The sequence below is a fragment of the Capricornis sumatraensis genome, chromosome 19 (genome assembly GCF_032405125.1).
Source record: "Capricornis sumatraensis isolate serow.1 chromosome 19, serow.2, whole genome shotgun sequence".
In the NCBI taxonomy this organism is placed as follows: Eukaryota; Metazoa; Chordata; class Mammalia; order Artiodactyla; family Bovidae; genus Capricornis; species Capricornis sumatraensis.
The window spans coordinates 8,981,309-8,989,324 of record NC_091087.1 but is presented as its reverse complement, the minus strand read 5'-3'; positions in this window follow the sequence as shown (position 1 = coordinate 8,989,324).

Sequence of the window (8,016 nt, the reverse complement as noted above, 5' to 3'; positions counted from 1 at the left end):
GGTGACTACAGCCATGAAATCACACGACACTTGTGCCTTGGAAGAAAAACTATGACCAACATAGCTTTTGCCAACAAAGGTTGGTCTAGTCAAAGCTATGGTTTTTCCCATAGTCATGTATGGATGTGAGAGTTGGACTATAAAGAAAGCTGAGCACTGAAGAATTGATGCTTTTGAACTGATGTTGGTGTTAGAGAACTCTTGTGCATCCCTTGGACTGCAAGGAGATCCAACCAGTTCATCCTAAAGGAGATCAGTCCTGGATATTTATTGGAAGGACTGATGCTGAAGCTGAAACTCCAATACTTTGGCCACCTGATGCGAAGAACTGACTCATTGGAAAAGACACTGATACTGGGAAAGACTGAAGGCAGGAGGAGAAGGGGATGACAGAGTATGAGATGGTTGGATGGCATCACTGAAGCGAGCTCCGGGAGTTGGTGATGGACAGGGAAGCCTGGCGTGCTGCAGTCCATGGGGCTGCAAAGAGTCAGACACGACTGAGTGACTGAAGTGAACTGAACTGAACCAATCTATTCTAACTTTTTATTACTGTTGGAGACTTTTAAGGGTCAAAGGCTCTATATCAGTTTCTCTTAATCTGCATTTTGTCTACCTGCTTTATAATAACATTTGTTTCATTCACTTTTTGTGCCTAGAATTCTTTCTGATTATTCACTTACTCCTGAAATTATCCTTATGCTATTTAGAAATTTTGTACCTTTAGTCCTTCAAAGCATCTTCTCTCTCATTTCTTCCTCTGGCATTCACAGATAATTTTAAATGGTCCTACATACATGACTGCCTTCTCTAAAAAGTACTTTCAGTCCCTGTCAAAGGTGTATATACAACAATGGGTGTTGCTATATCTGAAACACATTCAGATGGGGAAATACATCCATAAGATAGGAAAAGCTATATGAATGTGAGCAGATATAAGAATGAAGTCCAACCTGGGAGAAATTGAACACAATTGAAAGAAATCCACAGTTCTGAGCTTCCAGGAGCTCACTGAGGTGTACAGGACTCAATCTGAGTGTACTGATGGGAAACAGTGTGACTCGACTGTGTAGAAAGACACATCCCACCCTCAGAGATGGGGTTGGTCACTGGGTGCATTATACATCATGGCAGATGTGGAGATGAGACAGGGAGGAGTATGTAAATTGAAAGATCATGTTTTGCCCATCCTCTGAGTCAGTCCTTTCCCACAGGGCAGAGTGGCAAGCAGTGGAGTAGGTGGCAAAATTTTCCCAACAGAGAAGAAATATCTCACCTTGCTACTCATTTAACTCTCCCTGCTTCACTATTCCCTATAGTGAATTTTTTCTTCAGAATCCACCATTTACCTGTTAAGCACAACCACTACAACTATCGAGCTAACATTTTCTGGACTGTAAGCTTTACATGAAAATCTCTGACCTACAAGTATTTGGCACTTGTCTAAGTGAACAACATAAATAATCTCTCAGACTCGTCAGAAAAAAATGATGGGGAGGGTTATGATGAAAATACTGCATCAAAGGGAGTTTTCAGAAGAAAAGAGAAAATTTCAGATACCTCTTCATGCAGTGAGTGCCACATAATAATGGTCTGATTTAAATAAATACAGTCATCAGATAAGTAGAATATCCACATCATATACAAAAGGAATTTATGAAAGGCACTTCCTCAATTATTTCCTATCACATGTGCCAATGTTCACCTGGCATATAAATTTGTCTCATTTATGGCTGTGGGTACTACTGTATGCCTTTCACATCTCTCATTCTGTCATTGCCATAGTAACTAAAGTACTTTAATGACAGCAAGCACAGGAAGACTAAAATAAAGTATTGAAAGTAAAAGGGATAAAGTATTATTAGGTTGAATGAATCGCAAGCTAAAAATATGCTTATGTGAAGAGCTATTGATTTTATTAATACAGATCTGAAGTGTCAAATTCATTTTTTAGCTGCCTATCAATACTACCAATGTTGAATTAAGATGCCACTTATATTTTTTCTTGAGGATCCACCTCTGCAAATTAAAAACTCTCTTTATTTATTTTTCCAAATGAAGTAATGACAGACTAGGACTACATCTCTCATTTGGCCCCCCTTTATTTTCCACGCAGGCTTAAAATGAAATCAAACGTAACTCTAACATGGCTGTACAATCAGATTTATCTGTCTCGGGGGCTAGAGTGTGGGGGCAATTTTTGAATGAGGAAATGGAAGTAAAAATAGTTTCGGCAAGGTAATAGCATAAGATGTGTCAAAGGAGTAAAAAATGGGCAGCCTGGATGGGAATAACGTAAGGAAGAGTATAAAAGGAGGAGAAGATTGTGGGAAAGGAGAGTGTGATGCAGAGAAGGCCCCAGGGACTTTTTATCACGTTCACCTCAACCAGCTCAAATGTTGCCTACTGACAACCGACATGGCAATGACTTTCCAAGAAGCTCCCAGGAGGCTCAGAAAGTGGCAAGGCAGCCTATAGGTTCCCTGCATGTCATACATACAATTCCATGATGAAATCAGGCAGCTCTACAAGTTTTGTTAACATCAAACCCTGGACTTAAAGGACTGTGAGACAGGAGACCTGACAGAGTGGTTTCATTCTCACTTTCTCATTCCTGAGTTCATTATGGAAAAAGTCTTAGTTTTGAAACGATAAAGAAGGAACCAAGGAATAGTCAACCTTATTCATAATTCTTCCTGCCATCATTACCAGAATCTCTAACTACGTAATGATAGCAACTATTACGTATTGGACATTAAGTTATTCTGGGAACAAGGCCAAGTCTTTCTAAGCACTGAGTTATTTTCAGAATGACCATGAGATGGAAGTATACTTTTTATTTTCAAATGAAGAACCCACACAGACCCAGGTCTGTGTGGGTTCTTATCACTGTGCCCAATGCAAATCCATGTCCTAGGTTTTCAGTTTCCCGTGGCCTAGAGTAACATGACACAGTAGAGAGTGCTAATGGATAGAAAATCCATTGCCTGCCAAGCCCTGAACATGATATTGAGTACCTCTGAGATGATTTTCATCTAGAAATGGGAGGTATTCTAATACCTGCCTAGTTGAGTATACTGCAACAAGGCTTACATGAAATATTATTTGTAAAAGCCCTGGCCCCACTGAGCCTGGCTCAGCAAAGGCTCCTTCCCTCTGAGTTTATAGGGACAGTCTCCCCTCTGCCTCCTGGTCACGGAACCCGGCCACAAATTGAAGTAACATATGCTGAAAATCCCTCCTCTGGCCCCAGTGAACACTCATCTGACACTTTCCCAAACCCACACCGCTCTCATGGCAATTAGTCTGGATGTACCCACTATAGCAAAGACTGACTTTGATCATTTGGTTAAGGCGGTGGCTTGTTGATCCCCCAATGTTAACAGTACATTCTCCCACTCAGAATTTGTAAAAATCTGAAGGGATAATACTTTTCACCATTAAATACACTGCTGTCATATGTATCCAAATTCTCATAACAATTTCAGCATGCATGAGTAATTCTTACCAGAACTAATCATTACATTTGGATTTGTGAAATTATGATTTTTACATTCTGTTATTCTTTCTGCATTTATTAGGTAATCTATAAAGAAGAGCTTTCCTTTTTTTCTCTTTTTTTGGAATATCATTTCTGAATTAATGAATTTGTATTTATTTAATGTATTTTTAGTTGTTATGGCTGTCTTATTATCTCAATGGATAAACTATATCTATATCTGTGTCTATCTATGCAATAGAATATTCTGCAGCCGTAGAAAGAAAGGAAATTCTGACACATACTACAACATGGACGTAGCTTGAGGACATTATGCCAAGTGTGCAAGTCAATCACAAAAGGGCAAATACTGTATGATTCCACTTGTATGAGGCACCTCAAGCAGTTGTCACATTGATAGAGGCAGAAGGTAGAATGGTGGATGTCTGCAGGAGCTGGGGGCAGTGAGAAATGGGGCGTTTTCATTTAATGGGCACAGGATTTTAGTTTGGGAAGGTGAAGAGTTCTGGAAATGGATGCCAGTGGCAGTTACACAACAATATGAATGTATGAAATGCCACTGAGAAGTACACTTTAAGATAGTTAAGATAGTAAGTTTTATATGTGTTTAAGCATAATTTTTTAAAAATAGGAAAGAATAAAATTTATCAAAAATATAGTATCATGGAATAACCATTTATTGTGCTCACTGACTGTGTGGGTCAGGAATTTGAACAGAGCGGGGCATCTGAACACAAGGATGGCTCATCTCATTCAAAGGTTTGGGTCATAAGTCACATGTCTGATTGTTGATACTGGCTCTTAGCTGGGGGCCTTAGCTCCTCTCAGCAAGATCCTCTTTATATGATTCCTCTGCATGGGCAGGTTTTGGTTTCCTCACAGGATGATATTGAGGTAGGAGATAGATGGGCCCCTAGGTTGAGCTGCTGGAGTTTGTCAAGCTAGAGTAAATTGGTGTTTTATTTTCACAAGACAAAGTTAATGGCAAGATCTGAGCTCTGCTGGAGTAAAGAGATAAAACAACCACATCTATTACTCCTGAGGTCAAGGAAACTTCCCCAAATGCAGATGTGCAGGAAGGCTCCTCAGGGGTCAAAAAAGGAGGGGCATCATCTCATAATATCTGTGCTCATACTCCCTTTACCCTCTGCTCTGGGATCCATCTTGGCAAGAAGATGCACAGGCAGATTGGCAGGGTCTTAAGGTAGGTTAGAAGTGAGAAAAGTAATGAGATAATTGGCAAGAGGAGAGCAAAGACCCAGAAGAAGGGCCCCATGTAAGTGAATTAAATCACCTCTCTGGTGGATTCCTCTTTCAGAGAGGCCCACAGTAGTCTCCAGGTGTGTATTTCTGCCTCCCTTCTGTCTTAAATAAATAAACAACTCTTTCTCAGTGTTGTGCTGTCTCTAATAATAAACTTGGTCTGTTTTTCCCTCCTTGGAACATTCTTGTTACAACAGGGGCAAGGGCCAGGGCAACTTTGTTTCTCACCATTAGCCCATGGTGGTCTAGCATCTAGGACTCCTGGTTTTCATCCAGGCTACTCAGGTTCAGTTCTTGGACAGGAAAAGAAGATATTTCTTCAAGCAACTGCTTGTTGCTGTCCCACTTGACAGCATCAAGCACAAGCATTAGGAGGGAAAGAGAAAAGCAGGCAGACACTTTCTATAACCTAGCCTCAGAAGCCACATGTTTGCATTCTCTGTAGGTTAGAGTAGTCACAATCACAGATCTGCATTCAAAGAAGAATCAGAGACCCTTCTTCTCAGCAGGACTTTCAGCCACATTGTAAGAAGAGTCTAGAGCTTAGGCAAGCGCTCACAGACACACACATGCATGCACACACATAGCTGTAATGAAAAATATTATTTGCCAGCCATAAGGTGTGACCTTCAATTACATTAATTATTCTCTTTGTTGCTCAAAGTGACCTAAACTCTGCAGTGTGAGTCCTTTCAAACCTGTGCCCATGTTATTCTGATAACACTGTGGGAGTCTTCGTGTCCTACCTTGATTTCCAGCTCAACACAGTATCTCAGACTAGTTTTATTCTTTCTCTGGCCCAACCATGACTCAGCACTTCTCAAAAGAGAACTAGTTATTTTACGTGGAAAATCTAGGTATTGTGCATTTTTATTGCTACTGAGGTGTCGTTGCTTCTGCCCTTTCAATTTTTTTTTTAAACATGAATTCATACTGGTATTTCCAATTAAAATTTAATATCACAAAGTTTTTCCTTTCCTTCTTGGTTTTATTTTAAATGTTAGGTTAAAATATTGGTTAAAATTTAAATTACAACACCAATATCATTGTTAATAATAAAACTACCAACTGATTTAAATTTATTTTCAGCTCTCATTGCCTTTAAATACAGCCTGATAAATACATTTAATCAGAGGATTTTATTAAGGATTACTTGACACAATATTTTTCCTACAACTTTATCTATCAATTTGATATCAATTTAGATTTATTTGTTAGTGCACAATATTAGGTGTAAATTTTTTGGTCTCTGATTTAAGTTATTGGAGACTTTATATATATATATATAGTATATGTATATAAATACACACGCACATAGCTCAAAAGTTAAAATTGTCTAAAAGATTTTTCAGAGATGTCTTCCCCCCGACTCTATCGCCTTTACTCCTTTGCCAGCCACACCCTATAGAAATGTTCTTTTGTTTCTCCTTATTTTTTTCCTTATGAAATAATAAGCCCACACACTTTACCTTTTTACACTTTGACTTGACCTGGAAGATTGCACTGAGATGGCAGCATCACAAATGGAGGATACTAACCGCAAGTCACACTATGTGAAGGAAAGCTACCTGGCTCAAAATAGGCTGGAGTTAAAACTCCCCTCCAGGTCTTCCCCACCATTCTATATAGAATAAAGAACTTTCTCCTAGTAAGAAAGGAATGGACATTAAGATTGATTACATTCAGCTCCCAGCTGATCCCAGTCTCTGGCCAGTCTCAGGAATTCCTTGCCCTGGTTGTTGAAAGCTAACTAATAAAAAATAATCATGAGGAAACCCCCCCTCTAAAGGATGTATCTCCGGTATATATGTTTTCTAAATATGCCTACAGTATACTAACACATATATATGGAATTTAGAAAGATGGCAATGACGACCCTGTATGCAAGACAGGAAAAAAGACACAGCTGTGTATAAAGGACTTTTGGACTCAGAGGGAGAGGGAGAGGGTGGGATGATTTTGGAGAATGGCATTCTATCATGTATACTATCATGTAAGAATTGAATCGCCAGTACATGTCTGACACAGGATACAGCTTGCTTGGGGTTGGTGCATTGGGATGACCCACTGAGATGTTATGGGGAGGGAGGGGAGGGGAGTTCATGTTTGGGAACACATGTAAGAATTAAAGATTTTAAAATTAAAAAAAAAATTTAAAAAATTTTAAAAAATATATAAAAAAATAAAAATAAATAAAAATAAAAATAAAAAAGAAATACTGAAGAGAAAAAAAATAATAATAAATATGCCTACTCTCTTCTTGACTTAGCACAGCAGCCCACTAGTCTGACTGCTGCCCCTTCTCCCTCATTAAAGGTGATCGGTTCCTGTAAAGTGCGGGTCTCCTTCTTTGTCTGAACCTCGCCTTCTCTAACTCCCTTACCTTACACTATTGAGAAGCTTTTCGGCAGCACTGGGCTTTGCACGAGCTTTGCATTAAAGTTGTGTTGCGCTCTGATGGGAGATCTCAGGGTTCGTTACTGCAATGTAACTCATCTTGCTCTGACACCTTTTCAATTCCCACCACCACAGAGGTTACGTTACACAGGACCATCCATCACACAGCACTTGGCACACCTGTGTTCCAACCCATTCACTCACATATGAAATCGCTCACGGTTTCTTTTCTAGACTATTGAAGTAGTTCCTAATAAATCTTTTCTTTTAATTTAATTTTTATTTTATATTGGAGTGTAGTTGATCTAACAAGTTTTGATTCCTGTTCTTCTACATACTGACATAATCTAAACACTACTTCTATTTTCCCATACATAAAGACAGTGAAAACTTTTCTTCTTTTCTGAAGCCATTTGCTTGGTATTATTGCAATAGGAAAGGGAAAATCTGACTCCGCATTGGATCTGATCCTTTAACTTGAACCCCTGGACTCTATTGCTTGTGCTTAGTCATGCTGGATGTGCACCTTTTGTAAAACAATGTTGCCTATAGCCTGAAATATACAGGGCAGCCTATATGATCTGAGCTCTATTGCTTGCTGCCTATAGAATGTTGCCTATAGCCTGAAATATACAGGGCAGCCTAATGATCTGAGCTTTCAGTTCAGTTCAGTTCAGTCACTCAGTCATGTCCGACTCTTTGTAACCCCATGGACAGCAGCACGCCAGTCCTCCCTGTCCATCACAAACTCCTGGAATCCACCCAAACCCATGTCCATTGTGTCAGTGATGCCATCCAACCATCTCATCCTATGTCGTCCCCTTCTCCTCCCACCTTCAATCTTTCCCAGCATCAGG